The sequence below is a fragment of the Somniosus microcephalus genome, chromosome 15, assembly GCF_052327205.1.
Source record: "Somniosus microcephalus isolate GS21.2 chromosome 15, FLI_Smic_1.0, whole genome shotgun sequence".
Classification (NCBI taxonomy): domain Eukaryota; kingdom Metazoa; phylum Chordata; class Chondrichthyes; order Squaliformes; family Somniosidae; genus Somniosus; species Somniosus microcephalus.
The window spans coordinates 55,405,241-55,427,520 of record NC_141001.1 but is presented as its reverse complement, the minus strand read 5'-3'; the positions used below and the strand labels follow the sequence as shown (position 1 = coordinate 55,427,520).

The following is a 22,280-nucleotide window of genomic DNA, read 5'->3' as shown; positions in this document are numbered from 1 at the left end:
ATTTACTTTGTTAATTGCCACACTGTTTAGACATGGTGGGTGATAAATCAACTAACACTCCCAGGTATCTTTCAACTTCCCCCTTGGCAAGTCCTAACCCACCTATGGAGTACATGGACTTCCTATTTCTACATCTAGTATGTAGTATTTTACATCTTTTTTATTGAACTTCATCTTCCATTGATGAGGTCAGGTGCTAATTCTGTTTGGCTCTCTTTGTAAGATCTTTACTGCCTTCTCCAAGTCCGAAGCACCTCCCAAACTTGATTAAATCTGTAAATTTAACAATCTTGTACTGAGGCTGTGATTTCACATTATAAACAAATACCAGCAACAGGAAGGGTCCCAACATGCACATCTGGGGCACTTCACACAATACCTCCCCCATCATGACCTAGTTATCCTTTGTTTCTTTCTCTCTAGCCAATTACTAATCCATGTCCATACCTTACCCTTGACACCTATTGACATAGTTTGTAAAGGAACCTCTTATTTAGTACTTTATCAAAGGCCTTTTGGAAGTCTAGGTGCCACATCATGGGGGAAAAATCCAGTATCGCCCCGCTTGGGGCGCGATTATCGGCCGTGTGCAAAGTTTAGCGCCTGGCGCTAATTATCGCCTCCAACCGCAAATTTGGTTTTTACCGCCCCCGGAGTTGATTGGAGCGCTAAATCAGGCGCTACACGCCTCTCTTAAGGCGCAAAGGCCGAGGAGCGAGGCACTACTTCAGAGCGCTGGCGAAGCTCATGTGATGTCAGTCAGCAATGGAACACAGACACAATGGCGCCAGCCAGTTCTTAAAGGGAAGGGTTGATCTTGCTCTCCATCCACATCCTGCTCATTGCAGCCTTGAATCTCGGCCTGGAGAGACCTGTACATCAAATCTGTTGGAAAGTACAATGGAGAGGCCCAGGGAAAGAGCTCAGAGTGCAGCCCCCACAGTCTCTTCTAAATCGATAAAAGGAAGGGCAAATCAAAATGAACCTGCAAAGTGCTGCTCAGTACCCAAAACTCCTTCACACAGCGTTGAATCGCTCCAGAAGTTTCTCTCTCTCTCAGAATGTGTGGTGCAAAAATGTCACCAACAAAAAAAGGCAGGAGGCAGTCGCCTTTAAATAACGCACCCCCAGTCCCTTCCTGACTGCAAAACGCTCCCCTCAACCTGTCGTTGCTAGCATCAGGCAGTAAGGCAGGGGGCGCCACTCAATATCCAGTCCAGGGCGCTACTGGGGCGTTGCACTCTCGACTGATGTCACGATCTGCCAGCGCAGGAGATCGTGGCGGTAGTGTTTAGCGCCGCCGCAAAATGTCTAGTTAATTTCGTGAGCGGCGCAAACATCGCCGCGCCCGGGCGCTAGTTGCTTTGCGCCCCATTAGCGCCCTGTTAAGGCGCTAACGGGAGGCGCAAACCAACTGAATTTTCCCCCCCATATACTTCCCACTTTCTCCATGTCATCATACCAGGTAAAATAATGAAAACTATACAAAGGGTAGGTTGCAGCAGTGCTTGTATAGTAATAGCTTAATAAATAACATTCAATGTGGATTTAAGAGTGGAAAGTCCTACTTGGCAAATCTGTTTGACTTCTTTGAGATTACAAATAAAGCAGATGACAGAAGCCTAGACTTTCAGAGGCTTTTGACAAAGATCCATGTGAAAGATCATCAATTAAATTAAACTCCATGGGAATCCAGTGTAGAATGATCCCTGATCATGATAGCTATGTATCTCTTATGAATGAATCCCTCAGAATTTTCCACATTAGGTAGGGGGAAAAAACGAAAACAAGAAGGAACAATGGATTTACAAAAGGTAAATTGTGCTTGACTAATCTACTGGAATTTTTTGAGGATGTAACTGGTAAAATCGATAAGGGAGAACCAGTGGATGTGGTGTATTTGGACTTTCAGAAGGCTTTTGATAAGGTCCCGCATAAGAGATTAGCGTGTAAAGTTAAGGCACATGGGATTGGGGGCAAGGTATTGACTTGGATAGAGAACTGGTTGGCAGACAGAAAGCAAAGAGTTGGAATAAACGGGTCTTTTTCCGAGTGGCAGGCAGTGACTAGTGGGGTACCGCAGGGATCGGTCCTTGGACCCCAGCTATTCACAATATATATTAATGATCTAGACAAGGGAACTAGATGTAATATCTCCAAATTTGCAGACGACACAAAGCTGGGTGGGAGTGTGTGCTGTGAGGAGGATGCCGAGAAATTCCAGGATGATTTGGATAGGTTGGGTGATTGGGAAAAAACATGGCAGATGCAATATAACGTGGATAAATGTGAGGTTATCCACTTTGGTGGCAAAAACAGGAAGGCAGATTATTATCTGAATGGCAATAGATTGGGAGAAGGGGAAGTGCAACGAGACCTGGGTGTCCTTGTGCACCAGTCGCTGAAGGTAAGCATGCAGGTGCAGCAGGCGGTTAAGAAGGCAAATGGTATGTTGGCCTTCGTAGCGAGAGGGTTTGAGTACAGGAACAAGGATGTCTTGCTGCAGTTGTACAGGGCCTTGGTGAGACCACATCTTGAGTATTGTGTGCAGTTTTGGTCGCCTTATCTGAGGAAGGATGTTCTTGCCATGGAAGGAGTTCAGCAAAGATTCACCAGGCTGATACCTGGGATGGCAGGAATGACGTATGAGGAGAGATTGGGACGAGTGGGCTTGTACTCGCTGGAGTTTAGAAGAATGAGAGGGGATCTTATTGAAACTTATAAAATTCTGACAGGACTGGACAGACTAGATGCAGGAAGGATGTTCTCGATGGTCGGGGAGTCCAGAACCAGGGGTCACAGTCTAAGGATAAGGGGTAGGCCATTTAGGACAGAAATGAGGAGGAATTTCTTCACCCAGAGAGTGGTGAACCTATGGAATTCTCTACGACAGAAGATAGTAGAGGCCAATTCATTACATTTATTCAAGAAAGAGTTGGATATATTTCTTAAGGCTAAAGGGATCAAGGGGTATGGGGAGAAAGCAGGGACCGGGTACTGAAATTGGATGATTAGCCATGATGGCATTGAATGGTGGAGCAGGCTCGAGGGGCCGAATGGCCTACTCCTGAACTTATCTTCTATGTTTCTATGTTTGAGATCACAAGATCCAGACAGTTGAGGAAGGCCATTTGAACCACCCTAGCTCTTCCACCTAGAAAGCAGCTGCAGATCCCCATCACAACATGTAATGATTCCAGAGATTTTCCCTCCACTCCCTAGCTCGGCGGCTCATTCATGTGTGGATCTCTTTTTTTATGAAGAGCTTCCTGGACGAAGTCTCAAATATGCCTTTCCCCAGTTTGCGCATGTGTGCCTTGTCCTATTGTGACAGTTTATTTTGAAGTAGTGTCCCAGATTTGCCTCTATCAAACCCTTCTACATAACCTTACTGTTCAGTCACCTGTTTTTTATAGCTCTATACCCCAAGTTATTCATCCCTCACCCTGCTTAACCAAATATATGAAAGGAGATTACTATGATTTAATTAGCAAATTGAGCAGTTTATACTAAAAATAAGAATTTGTATAGTGCATCTTTTTAATGCCTGTTGACATTAAAGATGCATGCCAGTGAATACTTTATGCTTAGTCCTTACAAACTTTTATTCTTTCGTTCATTCATCATCTATTTAAAAAAAACGATGCAGCAGCTGGTTTGAGCCAGTCAGCTAGGCCAGGCCCTTATCCTGCTATTATCCCGAGTCATTAACTGGCCACAATTACTGGCTATATCAGTTACTAACATCTGTTGTCATGGGCCACTCATAGGATTCCTGCCAGTGAAAAGGATTAACTGCAGAAAGCAAACCAATGAAAAACTGATTCAGTGTTACCCTGAATCTGCATTTACAGTACTTCCAGTGTTGGCTCCGTACAGTTTAAAAACTCTGCACAGCTGCAGAGAATTAAGGGAAAAGATAAACTGTAAAGACTTTTTCAAAGCTGGTATAGAGCAAGAATTTTTTAGCATCTTTAACCAACTCTGGCCTCTCTCTGTCTCTCTCTCTCTGTCTCTCTGTCGTCACATAAACAGTGAGAGCTTGATTATACGAAGAGAACTGAATCAAGTTGTTAAAGGAATAAAATGGTATCCCAAAGAATGCATCCTTTATGAAGGGGAAAAATACTCTCAGCTCAATGTTGCAAAGAAAAAACCGTCTTGAATGTTAAGAAAAGTAACATGTTTGCGGTAGCAACTGTAGTACAATGGTACATTGGGTCTTCAGAAGACACTGTAGCACCCTCCAAACTATGACTGAATGGTATCTCATAAGGCAAATTTATTATGAGAATACTGGAAGTGAAGGAATGCTTGGTGCACTCTGTCATCTGAATTTGATCTCCTTTGTCTATCAAACTCATATTTTTTGCTGTCATATTCATATCATATTGACAAACTAGTACTGGCCAATATATGAAGTTAGATAAGTGATACTCCTCTTGCCAAAACTAGTTTCAGACTGGTCAAATTCATTTCAAGCAAACCCCTTACAGCTGTCAGAGTGAAAAGACTTTGATTCCATCAGTCTGGGTTATATTCAAACTCAGATTCCAGAGGTCAAACAGTAGTGCGTAGCCCACTACACCCCAACCTCAGGCATGTTTCCTTATCCCATTTGCTTTAGTCTTTTGTCAATTGTACTCGTATCTCCTTCGTTGGCTTGTAGGTGTACAGATGGGACTTAAAACTGGAGTGGTATCCATTTCTTTCTAGAGTCACTCCTACCCAATACCTTTAACCACAAGCACCAAAATCAACATGCACATGGATGCTGGATTTAGTAGCCTTTTCACGACCAGTGTATTTGGCTAATTTTCCACATTTTGCATTGGAAGGATTTTACTGAATATCACAAAACTTATGCTGAAAAGTCTGCAATTCAGCAAATAAGCAGAAATCATGTAACTGTCATTCAAATTACATTCTAGTGGCACTTCTCTATGAAGTTACAATCTCAAAAAATTCATCCCATGGAAATCCAGTACAATTTGGCAGGAAATCACTGCCAAGGGCAACAAAGTCTTCCTGACCTCCAAAGGTCTCCAAAACCACAAAGAAAGAAAGTCTTGCATTTATAAAGCACCTTATTAGGTTTCTGAGAAATATCCCAAAACATTACATACACATTACTTTCAAAGGTTAATCACTGTTGTTTTGTAGGCAAATGACACAACTAATGTATGCATAGCAAGATCCCACAAATAGAGGTGAGATGAATGACCACTTAATCTGTTCCTGTACTTTTGATTGAGGGACAGGGCATCCGGAGAACTTCCTGCTCTTCTTTGAATAGTACCATGGATTTTTTAATGTTTACGTAAATAGACAGGCAGGATCTTTATTTAATGGCCCTGAATTTGCGGTCGGAGGCTTCCCGTGGGGAAATGCATCATATGCGTAAATAAAATGCCCGTGTACCTGGTGGTCTGGGAGGTATGGAGACTCACGCTTCTGGGTCACTCCGGGTGCCCGCGGATAGAGGCCCATTTATCCCAGGGGTGCATGCGGTTCGCAAGTGCCCCTGGGATCACGTGGGCCGGCCCAATGAATGAAAGAAGGGAATCCCCATTCATGCTCATGGGGATTCTGTATGCACGGAACCCCCATAAGCATGAATGGGAATACCCCAAAAAATACATGTACACATTAATTATATTTTAAAAAATTACATATTTAAAATTAATTAATGCAATTTAATTAAATATTTAAAACAAAAAATTAATCTTTTGAAAAATAAATCTAAATGTTTTAAAAATAACCTTACCTTATTGTACAGGTTCTTCAATGTTTAAATGATTGAAAACAATTATTTTTATGTTTTTAAAAACTTTATGCTGGTAAGAGGAGGCCCAACTCTCCGCCCGCCAATGCCCTTTTCCCGGGGATGCGTGTGATTTGTCAAGAAGATTCTTGACAGATCACAAGTTCCGGGTTTTCGCACATGCACTTTGCACGTGAAAAGCCGGAACTTGCGTGGACCTTACGGGCGGGTACGCACCTCATTACGCACCCATGTGGGGCTGCAAATTATGGGCCATTATCTCATCCAAAGGATGGCACCTTTAGCAGTGCATCAGTCCCTCAGTCCTAAGCTGAAGACATCAAAGACCTTTATAGATGAAACATAAAACAAAACACTGTGGATGCTGGAAATCTGCAATAAAACCAGAAAATGCTGGAAACACTCAGCAGGTCAGGCAGTATCTGTGTAGAGATAAACAGAATTAATGTTTCAGATCGATGACCTTTCATCGGAACACCTGAAATGTTGACTCTGTTTCTCTCTCCACGGATGCTGCCTGACCTGCTGTGTGTTTCCTTCATAGATGAGTTTATATAAATGCCAATGATCAGAAAAAGGCCTCCACTCACAAAAAGGTGAGACAAACCCACTGATGCCAACAGTTTAATATGAGCATACTGAAGAATTCCTTCTCCCCCCAATCTAGGTGAGCTGTTGGTCGTGTGCTGCACTCCACAAGTCTGCTCAAGAACACAAGATTTTTCTGAATCACTTTTGTGGTTAGTTTGACAGTATTAATAATAACAAATCTAGAAGTAATGAGAGATTCAAATGAATAGTCAGGAACTGAAATTTGCTGCTCTTCTACAAGTGTTGAGCAAATCTTTTCCTATAGGTAGATGTGGAAGAGACAGAAGAATTATAAGTCACATGCAGGTGTCATAACAAAAGCATTTAATGTGTTTATATGATCAAATTGTGTGGTTGCAAACAAACATAATTTGCCAGTCTTTTTCACGAAGATGGTGGGGTAGATTTTTAATTTCCTGCCCGGGTGCAAAGCTGCCATTGTGGATCGGCCGTCTATTGGCCCAGAAATTAGGTTCGGGGGCTTGCTGTGCATGCAAGCCCCCGATGTGCACTCACCCGGCGCGCCGACATCTGAAGCCTGGACCTGCTTGGAATTCCTGTCACTGGCCCGGTTCAGATGTCGGCGCGCTGTGCTTACCTGATCCAGCGGCGTAGTTAGTGCGATGTGCCAGCTGGGATCAGGTGAGCACAGTGCAGCCAATCAGGGGAGGGGAAACTTCATTCATGAGTTTGATAGTAAGAACTGTCAAACTCATGAAAAGTACGGGCGCCCAAAAGACTAGTTTAACTTTAAATAAAATTTTTTAAAACATCCCAATAATTAAATAAACTATAAATAACTTAAAAAAACTATTTTAAACAATTAATCAAATTTTTGAAAAAAATAATTAAAAAAAAAATCGGGTCTAAAACTACACTTACCTTACTGTAAAGTCCTTAAAAACAATAAAGCTGTGGAAAAAATGTTATAATTTTAAGTAATAGACCACTTACCTTAAAGAATGAAGTCCTTATGTCTCCTTTTTACATTCGTAAAAAGGAGAGGCCCTTACACACGCGCAAACCTGTGGGAAAAAAGCAATTTCAGCGCGCACGCGCAGACTCCTGCGCGCACGCGTTCGTCCTCTGAACCCCTTGGTTCAGAGGACAGGAAATGCCGGTTTCCCGCACATGCGCTGTGCATGCTGAAATCCGGCACTTCCAACGGGCCCACGCGTGAGTACCCTGTCCGTACTCACGCGTTGGGACCGGAATTACTGGCCCATTATTTCATTGAAAATCTACCCCAGTGTCCCTTTAAAAAAACAGGGTATCTACTTTATCAACATGAATGATGACGATTAGTGTCAAATTCTAGGCAGTTTCGTGCTATGTACTTTCATCCATTAGGGCCTGGATTGAGCCAGTCCCAAATAATTTCATTGAGGGCCAGTGTTCATGGTGAACCAGAATGCTCCAGAATGGTGCACAAGTTTCCAAGCAAAAGTGGCATTGTTGGTTAACCAATGCTTCAGACATCATAACAGGCTGAGTAAAAGAGGAGGCTTATCGTGTCAGTGTTCTAAATCCATACCATCAGTCCAGTACTGAAAATAATCCATTTGCGTAGGTTCTTTTAACTGACATGTGGAAACTTGGATTTGGGGATTGATATAATCTATTTTGCCTCTGTGCAGAATCAGGAGTCTGAAGATCCTTAGGTGCAACAGCATGCTAAGGAACCCATTCCAGTCTTTTTTTTCTTTTCTTTTGGTATGGTCATATTGTTACCCTGTAGCATTCAGTGCTGTATGAGACCTCCTCAGTGCGTGCTAGTATCCCAGAGCCACCTGTGTACAGCGGGCGGCCTTGAGAAATTTTAGAAAACCATATCCCTGTTGCTGCCATGTGGTCCTTGGAAAAAGCAAATACAACGGCCTATTCTTGCATAAACAACTGGTTCCTCTGCCACACGTTGGAACATAGAAGGAAACAGTGGTACACAAGTCCCACAGTAGCTGAACAGTATTTCTGCAGGAAATGTGTGGTTTATGAGTGCTGAACTTAAGATGCTACACAAGTGGCTCCTTTATCACCAATAAACTCTACTGTGGATGCTATACAATTTACTCAGTTTACAAAACACAAGTGCAGGAGGTTGTCAAGTAAATTTATTTGCGCTTAAAATGTAATCATCTGGAAACTGCTTTTTAAATCTATCATTAAAAATTCTTGAGCTTCACCAAATGTCAGCCGCTACGGGAAACTGTCACTGTCTTTATTAGTGCTGGTTTTTCATTTACTATCCTGGAACTTGAGTCTATTTAGACACAAGAGATGAAATTTACTGTATTAAAGGAGTTATGTGCATCAGCCCATTGTGGCAATATTGAAGTCCCGGAGTAAAGGTTGCAGAGGTAACGGTCTTGATTTTGATCCAGCCCATCTCTTTCTGGCACCCTGTCTACAGATTTTTGTATTTCAGAGTTCAATGATCTCCAATTGTAATCTATAGAGATTACTAGTGGGATCAAACTTAATTTTCGGGCAAGGTCACTGGGAAGAAAGAGTTCAAGGATATTTGTTTCTGCTTGGAAAGTCCTTTGGCCTGCATGTAAGACGTTGCTAGAATTCATCAGTGGACTTGAAATTTCCCCAGACGATATTGGCATCTGAAGTTCAAACAAAATAAAAATCAATTGAAGTGGACAAAAAGAAAATAAGACGGTGATAAAATTATAATTCTTTAATGTCTCCTGGTGGTGAGATTTGTCCTTTAATGTACGACAGCACCAAAGGCTTTTGACATGTTAATCAATGGGAAGGAAAATCAGGCGGACTGTATGACGGGTGGCTGATTCACTACCGCCCATTTTATGCCCCTGCCAAAGTTGAACTTTCCGCCTGTTGACTCCTCACTGAGGTACAGTTTCACAGGATGCTCTCTACTACCTTGCCCAAGTGGCCATTATTCTTGTGTGAACTTTGACAGTGAGTGCTGGCAGGCTGTTTGACCACAGAAGGCACTACAGCCAAGCCTGATCCTGATGCCAACACACACATCTTTCAGCAGGAGATTTTGGACAATATCAGGAATGGGAACACAAGTGATTCTTTTTTCCTTCCTTAATCCAATGGTATTGAGGCCAATTTTAACACCCCTAGGGTCAACCTGGTTGAGATCAGCTAACTCAATGCTGACCAGGGATTGAATCTGGAAACCTCCTGGTCTGCATAATTCACTACCCATTGAGTAGTCAGGTAAAAACGTCCATAACTTAACTGAAGCCATAAATTAGAATAGTGAAAGGAAAACGAAATAACAATTCACAAACGGTAAACCCAGGCATGATTACAAACTATCCAATAATAGATCTGAATTTTAAAAACAAAATGCACAAAATCAACCAAACACATAGATCACTCTGCATAAGGGCACACAGGCAAAAGGATACTCCAGTAGGCCAGGGTGAGTCCAGACATTTTTGGCTGTGTTGAAAGCAGAACATGAAGTTCACCAATGGTTGGTAGAACCATCCAAGCATCTTTGCAGAGTTCTACATAGACTTTGCTTTTCTCTAAAGCCCAGATCACAACACTCGGGTAATGATCGCCAGTATCCACATTCAATATACCCAGAGTATTTCTTGCTCTTTTTCCCAACCAACAACCAATACATAGTCAATGAAAACTCCATCGTACAAAGCTGTTGTAACCTGGAAGCCCCTTGTTACACATTTCGAGTCTGAACTAGAGAGTCTCTCTTGTTCAGTGTCACCAGTAATTCCTGTAAGCGAACCCTGCATTCCTTATGATCAGGAGTTTACTTTCATTTCTCAATATCTAGTCATACACTAGCTTAACCTAGGGGCCATAACAATGAAACCGCTCATTGTGTGAACAGAGTACTGTAATTTCCCATGTGACCCCATGTGTTTCTCCTATCTTCCAGAAAATAGAATGAACAGTCTAGTGAGGCAAGGCCAATTACAAACCAACCAACCAACTGCTTTCATTTTACACATACTTACATAGAATTTACACCACAGAAATAGGCCATTCATCCCAACAGGACCATGCCGGTCATAATATATGATCAAACAAAATTAAGTTTACAGAGAAATTCAACCCATTTCATAAAGCTTCTCCTAACACAGTAAATAACAAAGCACACTACACTACAGTATCTCGGTTAGCAGCTAAATTCAATTTACTGAGTAGCAAATCTCTAAACGTAGACAGCGCTCATGTTATGAAGAGAGTTCTCTCCCTTTGTATCTGTTAAGTCCGTGAATGATTTAGACACGGACTAGCAGGAGTGAAAACAAACAGATGTTTACTGGTGGAAGTCCATAACGAAACTAAACAACAGAGGCTCTCTAGCGCCTTTTATACAGGGGTGGTCACTGCCGGTACTGCAGTCTGAGACCAGTTATTCTCTTAAAGGTACATACACAGCAGTATCTATCCACTCCAAGGGGGGAATTTAAACAGGCAAGAACAGGTAGGTTGGGGATCGGGTGAGTAGTTAAATTCAGGAAAAAAACACGACTGCAACCCGTTTCCAGGTTTCAATGAGGCCCGTTTGGCTGCGTGCAAGGAACCTCCTCGCCGGAGTTGTTGCAATCAATAGCGCAGGCGGGGGGGACATTGAAGACATAATTTAAGGTGGTAATTGGATGCAAATGAGGGCCTTTGCACAAGAATCTAACTTTCCTTCAGATTTAACGCCTCCAGCATGGATTTCCTGGGGCTCGGGAAACTGACCAAAAGGAGACGATTTCCAGGCGCACTTAATTGGGGTCTATTAACTTCAGATAGCCCAAAGTTAATAAATGCTCAGTTCTCACAGCTGCTTTGTCAGTTCTCTCTGGCAAACGTATAGCTGAGAGTTCTTGTCACCATGCAGGTTTTAGAGAACTTTGGAGGCTTTCATACGGAAACCAACAGGATCGGAGGTGCATTGGATGTTTTTGACAGTGCATTAGAAGAGGAAGACATTCACCATCCATGGCAGCGACGGCATGCTCTGGTGGGATCAGCACGTGCACAAGGGAGAGGTGTACAGGAGGGAGGTGCACAGGAGGGAGGCACACAGGAGAGGTGTGCACAGGAGGGAGGTGCACAGGAGGGAGGTGCACTACCCAAGGAACAGGATTTACAGACAGAGGCTCAGTTTCCTTTACCTCTTGGAAGAGCAGTGCTTCTGCAGGCTGAGGTTGTCATAGAGTCATAGAGTCATAACGGCACAGAAGGAGGCCATTTGGCCCATCGAGTCCATGCCGTCTCTCTGTAGAGCAATCCAGTCAGTCCGATTCCCCCGCTTTATCCCCATAGCCCTGCAAGTTTGTTTCCCTCAAGTGCCTATCCAGTCTCCCCTTGAAAATATTGAGTGTCTCCGCTTCCACCACTTCCGTCGGCAGCGAGTTCCAGGTCCTCACCACTTGCTGCGTAAAAAAGTTTTCCCTCACATCTCCCCTGTATCTCTTGCCCAAAACCTTAAATCTGTGTCCCCTAGTCCTTGTACCATCAACTAGTGGGAACAGCCTTTTCCCGTCTAGCCTATCCAAACCCGTCATAATCTTGTACACCTCTATCAAATCACCCCTCAACCTCCTTTGCTCTAATGAAAACAAATCCAGATTCTCCAACCTGTCCTTGTAGCTAAGATCCCCCATCCCCAGAACCATTCTGGTAAATCTCCTCTGCACCCTCTCAAGTGCCTTCACATCCTTCCTAAAGTGTGGTGACCTGAACTGGACGCAACACTCCAGTTGTGGCCTAACCAGCGCTTTATAAAGGTTCAGATAGTCGCAGACATCTGCAGCCTCCTAGAAGAAGACCTGCTACCTGCTTTACCTGGCGGCCACCCATTACCAGTGGCTGTTAAGGTCACCGTTGCCCTCAATTGTTTTGCCTCTGGTTCCTTCCAGGGCGCTGCTGGAGACAGAGAGGGTCATTTAAATGCATAAGGCAGGTGACGGATGGATTATTTGCCAGGGCTGGGTATTACGTCCGTGAATGATTGAGACACGGACAGCAGGAGTTGAACAAAACAAGTCTTTACTGCAGGAAGTCAATAGTGAAACTGAACAACAGAGGCTCGCGAGCGCCTTTTATACAGGGGTGGTCACTGCCGGTACTGCAGTCTGAGACCAGTTATTCTCTTAAAGGTACATACACAACAATTCCTCCCCTTTTAGTTAAACAGTACATAACATTCATTTAACAACTAAATGATAACTAATTACAATCACAATTACGGTTGCTAGATACATTGGTTAAGTTTAAGCAATTATAAGTTCAGTCTTTGAGGAGGCTTCCTGATTCTGTCTGGATAATGCCTCTTTGGAGTATCAGGTTCTTCTGGCAATGTTGAGTCGGGATCAATGTCGTTGTTTGGTTCATCTGCTTCCAATATTATCGGTTCTGCGGTAGCTGCAATTGGAACGTCGATTTCATTACCAGGCGTATCAGATCGTGGTGTGGAGTTGACGTTTTCCAGTGACTCTAGAATTTGGTCAGCATGGTGTCTTACAATGCTCTTCCCAACGTCCACGGTATACATGAGAGGTCCTTGTCGTGTACAAATCATTCCTGGCTGCCATTTCTCAGTGCGGTAGTCCTGGGCCAAAACTGGTTGACCTATCTTAAAACTCCTGGTCGGCCTTTCATTCATATTCTGAAACTGCCTGTTCTCCACATCTCTTCGGACGTTTGGCTTAACCAAATCCAAGTGGCATCATAGTCTTCGATTGAAGACCATCATGGCTGGAGTTTGGTTGGTAACCGCATGTGTTGCATTCCGGTAGGCAAACAAGAAGTTGTCCACCTTGTGTTGTAGGGGTATATCTTCATTACATATTGCCTTGATAGCCTTCTTGGAATGTTTGGACAAACCTCTCGGCCAATCCATTAGTGGCTGGATGATATGGAGCAGATGTGTAATGCTTAACACCATTGTTCTTTAAGAACCTCCGGAACTCTTCAGACACAAACTGTGGTCCATTGTCAGAGCAAATCTGTTCAGGCAGCCCATTCCTGGCGAATATGGTTCATAAAACTGTGATAGTTTTTTCCGTGGTGGTTGAAGACATTTTTATTACCTCTGGCCACTTTGAATGTGCATCCACCACAATTAAACACATCGAGTCCATGAAGGGACCAGCAAAATCAATGTGCACCCTTTGCCATGGAGATGAGGGCCACTCCCATGGATGCAGAGGAGCTTGTGGTGGGGCGTTTTGGACCTTCTGGCATCCTGCACAGCTCTTGGTCATCTCTTCGATTTCTCTATCGATTCCCAGCCACCACACAAACGCTCTGGCTAAGTTCTTCATTTTTACCCCACCCAGATGACCCTCATGAAGCTCATTGAGCACTCTATCCGTCAACTTAGGTGGAATTACTACTCTGGATCCACACATCAAGGTTCCTCTGCACACTGACAGCTGTTCTCTTCTCAGCGAGAATGCTGGCAGCAGTGGTTCGCCATGTGCTGGCCATCCCTTCACCATTAAATCATAGACCCGTGATAGTGTCGGGTCATTCCGTGTTTCCTTTTCTATGTTTGCATTCGTCACAGGGAGACATTCGACTATGGTCGAGTGGAATAACTCCATTGGATCCACTGCGAGGTCTTCTTCTTCCACCGTCGGCAACGGTAGGTGTGACAATCCATCAGCAGTTCCATGCTGTTTAGTTCCTTTGTACTCGATGTCATATTGGTGTGCCCCTAGGAAAAGGGACCATCTCTGCAGCCGTTGCGCTGTCATTATCGGTACGCCCTTCTGAGAGTTGAAAATGGAGACAAGAGGTTGATGATCGGTTAGTAGAGTAAATTTTTGACAGTGCAGGTAGTGATTGAACTTCTTCACCCCCCACACTAGGCTGAGGGCCTCTCTGTCAATCTGGGCGTAGTTACGCTCGGCAGAAGTTAACGAGCGTGACGCAAAAGCTATCGGCCTCTCGAAACCATCAAGGAATTTATGTGACAGTACCACCCCAATGCCGTAGGGAGACGCATCACACGCCAGTCTGATTGGCAGTGCTGGGTTGTAGTGAGCCAATACTTCCCTTGAAGTGATTAAGTCCTTACTCTTCTGAAAGGCCCGCTTACAATCATCGCTCCATTTCCATGCTACCCCCGTTCGTAGCTGGGCGTTCAGTGGGTGCAGAATTGTCGACAAATTCGGCAAAAACTTATGGTAGTAATTCACCAATCCGAGGAATGACCTCAGTTGTGACACATTTTCAGGCGCTGGGGCCTTAACAACCGCTTCAATTTTGTCAGGGGACTTATGTAACCCCTCTTCATCAATCACGTGGCCACAATACGATATCTGTTTCTTAAAAAATTTGCACTTGGGGTGGTTGGCTCGCAGCCCATGTTCCCGTAGTCTAGTGAGCACCTGTTCTAGGTTGTTAAGGTGTTCACTGTCATCTTCACCTGTCACAAGGATGTCGTCCAAGTAACACTGAGTCCCCGGAATCCCTTGCAGGACATGTTCCATCGCTCTTTGCCATATCGCCGGAGCCGATGCTACTCCGAATACCAATCGATGATACTGGTAAAGAACTTTGTGAGTGTTTATCGTGAGATACTTCCTAGAGGACTCTTCAACCTCCATTTGCAAATATGCTTGTGCTAGGTCAATTTTTGTAAAACACTTCCCTCCAGACAGTGAGGCGAAGATGTCTTCTATCCTTGGAAGAGGATATTGTACTGTGTGAAGGACTGGGTTCCCCGTCACCTTGAAATCCCCACAGATGCGAATCTTCCTTGGCTCCCCGGACTTATTGCTTAATGTTTTCTTCATGACAGGAACGATGGGTGTCGTCCACTCGCTCCAGTCGACCTTAGACAACACGCCTGCCTTCTCCAGATTCTCCAGCTCTGCCTCGACGGCTGGGCGAATTGCATATGGTATCAGTCTTGCTTTGAAAAACTTGGGAACTGCATTCTCTTCTATTTTTATCGAGGCAGTTACGCCTTTAAGCGTGCCCAGTTCTTGTTGAAATACCTCTTTGGCGTTAGCTAAGATTGTTGACAATCGTCCAGGAGTGACGTCTTCATCTTTTTTACCGTCCACCGTCATTGCATGAATGGAGTGCCAATCTAAGTTTATCTTCCTGATCCATTCCCGTCCCAATAACGGTGGTCCACCATTTGGCTGTATGTAGAGATACAATTTCCGTATTGCCTTGCCGTTGTATTCGACAGGCACCCTTATTTTTCCTCTGGGGTATACTTTTTGCCCCGTATACGTCGTCAAGACGATGGATGTCTCTCTCAAGGGTATGTGTGAAAATAGCCGCTCGTAGTCTCGTCGATTCATGACGGTTAGCGCTGATCCTGTATCCAATTCCATTTTAACTTGGGACCCTGCTATCGTGAGGGTGACCCAAATGGTTCGGCGATCCTCTTTTGCGATTACATTGTGAAGTTTGAGACAGCTTAGTCTCCTGTTCCCGGATTCACTATCGCTCATCTGGTCTTCGGAACTACTGTCCGTCATCTTTTGTACTTTCTTGTACGGTTCCTTAGTAGCCTTTTTGTTGTCGCTGGTCTTCTTCCCAGACCTGCAAACTCGTGCAATGTGTCCCATCTTCCCGCATTGCCTGCATATTTTGTCTTTGGACCAGCAGTCCTTCTGGTCATGGTTAGTTCTGCCGCAGCGATAACATTTTGCAAATCCCAGTGTAATTTCGTGGGTGCCGTATTCCTGTGGTTTTTGTTGAATTTCTGCAGCTCCCCTGGCTGCTGCTTCATACGATACTGCCACGCTGAAAGCCTTATCTAGCGTCAGCTCTTTCTCTGAGAGTAACTTCTTCTGTGTTCCTTCACTCCGGAGTCCACAGACAAATTTGTCCCGTAGGGTATCTGCCAGTCCTGCTCCAAACTGGCAGTGCTTTGATAGCTTGCGTAGTTCCGTAAGGTACTCAGCATTGCTCTTATCTTTATGCTGAGTTCTCCTGTGGAATTTAAACCTTTCTGCTATCAACAGCGGTGCAGGGTTTAGGTGTTCCTGTAGGACAGCAACAATTTTGTTAAAACTCTTCGCCTTCGGTTTGGCTGGAGTAATCAGGTCCTGCAATAGGCCGTACGTTCTAGCGCCCATTACGTTTAGCAATATCGATGCCTTTTTCTCCTCCACTATTTCGTTTGCCTCGAAATATACCTCGACTCTTTCCACATACGTGGTCCAGTCCTCTATTATATTATCAAAAGCAGTGATACAGCCAGTCTTCGGCATCTTGCAAATCTAAAATGGCACCTCCCGCGCTTTGCCTTCTTCCCCGCTGATTAAGATGGCGCCTCCCGTGCTTTGCCTTCTTCCCCGCTGTTGATAGCGCTGCTTTCCGCGGTTCCCGTTGCAACCTGCAGCTCCTCGCGGTTTCTTGCGCGATTAATATTTCTTTTTTTTATTATTTTCCTGTCGTGGAACAACCCTGTGGGACTCTTGCCTCCCTCTCTCTCTCTTCTTCCCGACAACGCTGCTCGGCCCCATTGCAAACCACCCGCTCGAGTTCGCGACCACCGCAGCCCAGGAAAGATCAGTGCACTACCTGCCACCAGCCCGATTAGCTGAAGCACCGTCGACAGGAACCAGGCCCCGCTTCCGACAGCTTCTCCAGCAATCTTCAACTCTGCAAACACAGGGCGGATGCGCACGGTCGACGCCCGTTTCTACTGCCTCTTACTTTCTTTTCTTTTTGGCCTCGACCTCTGCTCACTTCGCTGTAGGAATGGATCCCAGGAGGTGGTGCAGACTGTAGGTAGGTTCCTATCTGCTCGTCGCCAGTATTACATCCGTGAATGATTGAGACACGGACAGCAGGAGTTGAACAAAACAAGTCTTTACTGCTGGAAGTCAATAGTGAAACTGAACAACAGAGGCTCGCTAGCACCTTTTATACAGGGGTGGTCACTGCCGGTACTGCAGTCTGAGACCAGTTATTCTCTTAAAGGTACATACACAACACTGGGAGCTATGTAAACTTCCACAGTGATGATAGTAGCCAGAATGAGCAGGCACTCACATTCACCTTTCTGGCTGGCTTCCCACAGGTACAGTATGCAATCGACTGCACACCCATGGCAATCCGAGCACCATCACAGCAACCAGGAGTTTACATCAACCACAAGGGATATTATTCCATCAACAGCTGGTGTGTAACCCAAGAGGAGGTTCATGCAGGTGTGTGGCAGATTCCCTGGGAGCTGTCATGATGCTTTCGTACTGCGGCAGTTCAACATTCCAGACCTTTTTGTCCCAGGAAGCAAACGCAAGGGCTGGCTCGTAGGAGACAAAGGATACCCCCTTCAAACTTGACTCATGACACCTGTGAGGAACCCCATTAATGAGGCGCAAGCGCATACAACCAGAGCCACATGACAACCAGGTGTGTCATTGAGCAAGCCATCGGAATGTTGAAGATGCACTTCAGGTGCCTAGATAGGTCTGAAGTTGCCCTTCAGCACTCACCAGCAAGGGTGTCCAGAATGATAGTGTGTGCTGCGTCCAGCACAAAATTGCGCAGCAGAGAGGATTGAAGGTGGAGGAGGACGAAGGCACTCATCACTCATCTTCAGATGAGGAGAACATGGAGGAGGAGGAGGAAGAATATGAAGATGGGGCACCCATAGCCAGACCAGCCATGTACAGTGCTGCCCGAGATGCCAGGGATGCCCTAATAGCTTGAAGGTTCAGCTAGTGGTGACTCACACAGGAAAACATCGTAAATGAAATCCTCTGGCCTGCTCTCACCACCAGCATCAGCCCTTCTCCCTCACTCTTTGCATTAAACAATCCTTCAACCGTGCACAGCCACCCAATGGTCCCGTCATGCATTGACATTCATCATGAAACAAGTGAAAAGGGGAGTTGACACTCAGGATGCAATAATGGGCAAGACAAGAAAGTGGTGCTAAGCAATAAATTTTATGCATTGTTATAAGAAAATGAAACTTAACAACATAACATTTTGACAAACACCCATGTCCATACCCTTGGTAAATTACAATAGCTTACGCTTACATTTTCTGCCACTTCTACGTGGTGCATCCCATGTGGCTTCAGCGGAAGTAGAGGCAGGCTGCTCAGATCCATGCCCTGACTGCTAAGATGCTTTTGGCCTACGCCCTCTGGGATCTGGAGCCCCTAAGAGCCCTGCCAAAGATTGCTCAACCTGCACCTGTACCGGGTCAGACTCGGCCATCAGGAGACGAGGAAGCACGTTGGATACTAGCTGTGGGGAGGTGGGGGGTGGGTGGTGCTGGCAACAGGTGAGAAGTAGGGGTGCTTTGAGTGGAGTTCCCACTTCCATGTCCCCTTTCACCATCATCCCTCTTCTGGACCAGGGCCACATCACTCCTACCATTCTGCTGCAGACCAGCTTGGTGAAGATCAGTGACACCCTGTAAGGCCACGAATAAGGTATCTGTCATCCTGTTTAAGGTGGCAAACATGTTGGCATCCAAAGTCTGCACGACTGTGGTCATGGCCTGTATGGACTCATTTGAGAGCCGTGCTTGAAGCTCCATGGAGGCGGCCACTCTCTTCATGGCAGACATTCTCGCAACTCCCTACGCCACCAAACCACTAGCGATCGAGCTAGACTCCTCCATCTTCTCTGCTATTGTGAAAGGTGTGTGTGGCACATCTGTCAGTACTTGGCTAAGTTGTTTATGCATTTCTAGCATTCTCCTTCTCAATGATAGCCCCCAGAGTTCAGCATCTGTCTCCAGCTGAAAATAGCTGGGAAAGGATTGCTTCCCCCACTGACGTGGACTCTCCACAGCTGTCCCTGCCACCAGTGTCTGCTTGTGCTCACTTGTGGATTGTGAATCACCAGGTGAAAACCTAACTATCTAACAGGACCCACCGAAGTGCGAGGATCTGCATTGGTTCATGGCTGTATGTCCTGTGATGATGCACCCTCAGAAGGAATGAGGTCCTCTCAGGAACCGTCCTCATGGATGTCCTACAACACTTGCTGTACACATGAAGGCCCAGGAAGGCAAAAGAAAGGGGTATGAATTAGTCGTGGCAAAGTCACAATCTTGACAATCACCATATTCAGTCTTCTCATAGTTCAGTCATTGATGAAATGAAGGCAGCATAAGTGCATCAGAGATATTTATAATTCTGTCACCAGCTACCTTCGAGTTCCCTGTCACTCAATCTCCCACCGAGAGGGATGCACATGTACCATTTATCTCCACTGCGTCCTCCTTTGTATCTGTGAGCTGGACTATTTGTGGTGGACCACCTGCAGTCCTCTCCCTCTCCCTTACATTTTTTGCTCTCTTCTCCTACAAGGGGCCAATAAGGAGACCTGTGAGTGAGGTGTGGCATTCACCTGATGGATGCAGTGCATTTAGTGAGGGTAACTATGAGACAGGTGCATCACATTGCATAAGGACTGGGGTGAGTGGCAACGGTGGATGGACAAATTAGGAAGTGATGAGGTGCATGGAAAGTGAAAGCTTGGTGTTGCTGGAAGTTGTGAGGAGTGATGTGATGGAGTATGCTAGGCAAGACAGAATGAAAAGGGGGTCTTAAACCACAGGATGTAAGTGAATCAGCAAATGTACACACTTTGCCTGACCTGGTTAGGTCATTAAATTGCTTCCTGCACTGCATCCAAGACTGGGGCACAATGCTCCTGCTGCTCACCTCCTCAGCTGCCTCCAACCATGCCTGCTTGGTGAGAGCCACAGGTTTCTTCCTCCCATTGCTGGGGAAAAGTATGTCCCTCCTGCTCCTGACTGCACCTAGCAGTAATTCCAGGGAAGCATTATTAAATTTGGGTGCTGCCCTTGCTCTCTGTGCATCCATCCTAAACACCTCCTGACTCCTCCAAATTCCATTTCTACATTGTCCCTTTAAATAGAGATGAGATCGCATCATGTGGGTGCGCAACACGCTGCACAGCTTGGAGACGCAAAACCCGGAAGTTAAAATTTATTGCCTTAATCAAGCTGAAATCGGAGAATCTGACGCACTGACCTGATTTCTGGGTTTCGCCCATTCAATTCCACCCCCCACCTCCACCCCCACCCCAGCTCGGAAGCCGTCTTCACATTAATATCGGGGAACAAATTTCACTGGCTTCCTATATTCTTTGCTGGTTCTTTACCAGGTCTCAGTGCACTGTGCCATTAATTTAAATGTGCATTAACACTCCAACTTTAGTGTTGCAGCAAAGCACAAACCATGAGGCTGTCCCTCTCAGTTGGAGTGTAAATACAAGGTCAGATCAGCAATGTGACTCCTCAGTGCACAGGGACTGAAATTGAAACCCGCCATAACTAGTACGATAGCAAAATACTGCAGATGTTGGAAATCCGAAATAACAACAGAAAATGCTGGAAAAACTCAGCAGGTCAGGCAACATCCGTGGACAGAAATTTGAGTTGACGTTTCGGGTCGAACCCTTCTTCAAAACTGGAAAGAAAAGATAGATCGGAGGCAGGGCTGCGATCGGACAAAAGAATAAATCAAATCAAATCAAATCAAATCAACTTTTATTGTCATTGTTAGTGCACAAGTGCAGTACAACGAAATGTAGGCTTGCGGCTCCCGAGAGTGTACAATTTGGATTAGGACACTTAAACATTTCAAAGAAGTAAAAAGAGACCTCACCTCTTTTTCCGATACATTGATGACTGTATCGGTGCCGTTTCCTGCTGTCGTCCCGAACTTGACAATTTCATTCACTTTGCCTCCAATTTCCACCCTTCCCTCACCTTCACATGGTCCATCTCTAACTCTTCCCTTCCCTTCCTCGACTTCTCCGTCTCCATCTCTGGGGATAGGTTATCGACCAATATTCACTACAAGCCCACTGACTCCCACAGCTACCTGGACTACACTTCCTCCCACCCCGCTTCCTGTAAGGACTCTATTCATTCTCCCAGTTTCTCCGTCTCCGCCATATCTGCTCCGACGATGCCACCTTCCACACCAGTGCTTCAGACATGTCTTCCTTTTTCCGCAACCGAGGATTCCCCTCTACCATGGTTGACACTGCCCTCGACCGTGTCAGTTCTATCTCCCGCACTTCTGCCCTCACCCCTGCCCCTCCCTCCCGGAACCACGATAGGGTTCCACTTGTCCTCACCTTTCACCCCACCAGCCTCCACATTCAACGGATCATCCTCCGGCATTTCCGCTACCTCCAAAGTGATCCCACCACCAAACGTATCTTCCCCTCCCCTCCCCTTTCAGCATTCCGCAGGGACTGCTCCCTCCGAGACACCCTAGTCCACTCCTCTATCACCCCAAACAGCCCTTCCCCTTCGCCTGGCACCTTCCCGTGCAAGCAGAGGAGATGTAACACCTGCCCCTATACCTCCCCCCTTCCCACTGTCCAGGGCCCCAAACACTCCTTCCAGGTGAAACAGCGATTTACTTGTACTTCTCGCAATCTAGTATACTGTATTCGCTGCTCACAATGCGGTCTCCTCTACATTGGGGAGACCAAACGCAGATTGGGTGACCGTTTTGCGGAACACCTGCGTTCAGTCCGTAAGGATGACCCCGAGCTTCCGGTCGCCTGTCATTTTAATTCACCGCTCCATTCCCACTCGGACCTCACCGTCCTTGGCCTCTTGTATTCACAGAATCACAGAATCACAGAAACCCCACAGTGCAGGTAGAGGCCATTTCGGCCCATCGAGCCTGCACCGACACATATCCCACCCGATCCCCGTAACCCCTACACCAACACATATCCCACCCTATCCCCGTAACCCCACGTATTTAATCCCCCTAACACTAAGGGTCAATTTATCATAGCCAATCAACCTAACCCGCACATCTTTGGACTGTGGGAGGAAACCGGAGCACCCGGAGGAAACCCACGCAAACACGGGGAGAATGTGCAAACTCCACACAGACAGTCGCCCAAGGCCGGATTTGAACCTGGGTCCCTGGCGCTGTGAGGCAACAGTGCT

At 45.6% G+C, this 22,280-nt stretch overlaps 1 long non-coding RNA gene across 1 annotated transcript in view; it reads right to left on the bottom strand.

The window, feature by feature from the left end:
- Window positions 1-8,481: 8,481 nt before the first annotated feature.
- Window positions 8,482-22,280, bottom strand: part of LOC147106745 (uncharacterized) — a 188,049-nt gene continuing 174,250 nt past the window's right edge. The window contains exons 4-5 of the long non-coding RNA XR_015080983.1: window positions 19,205-19,315; window positions 8,482-8,988 (exon numbers count right to left, since the gene is read on the bottom strand). This is a non-coding gene — a long non-coding RNA (uncharacterized LOC147106745). The remainder of the gene's footprint in view (window positions 8,989-19,204; window positions 19,316-22,280) is intronic.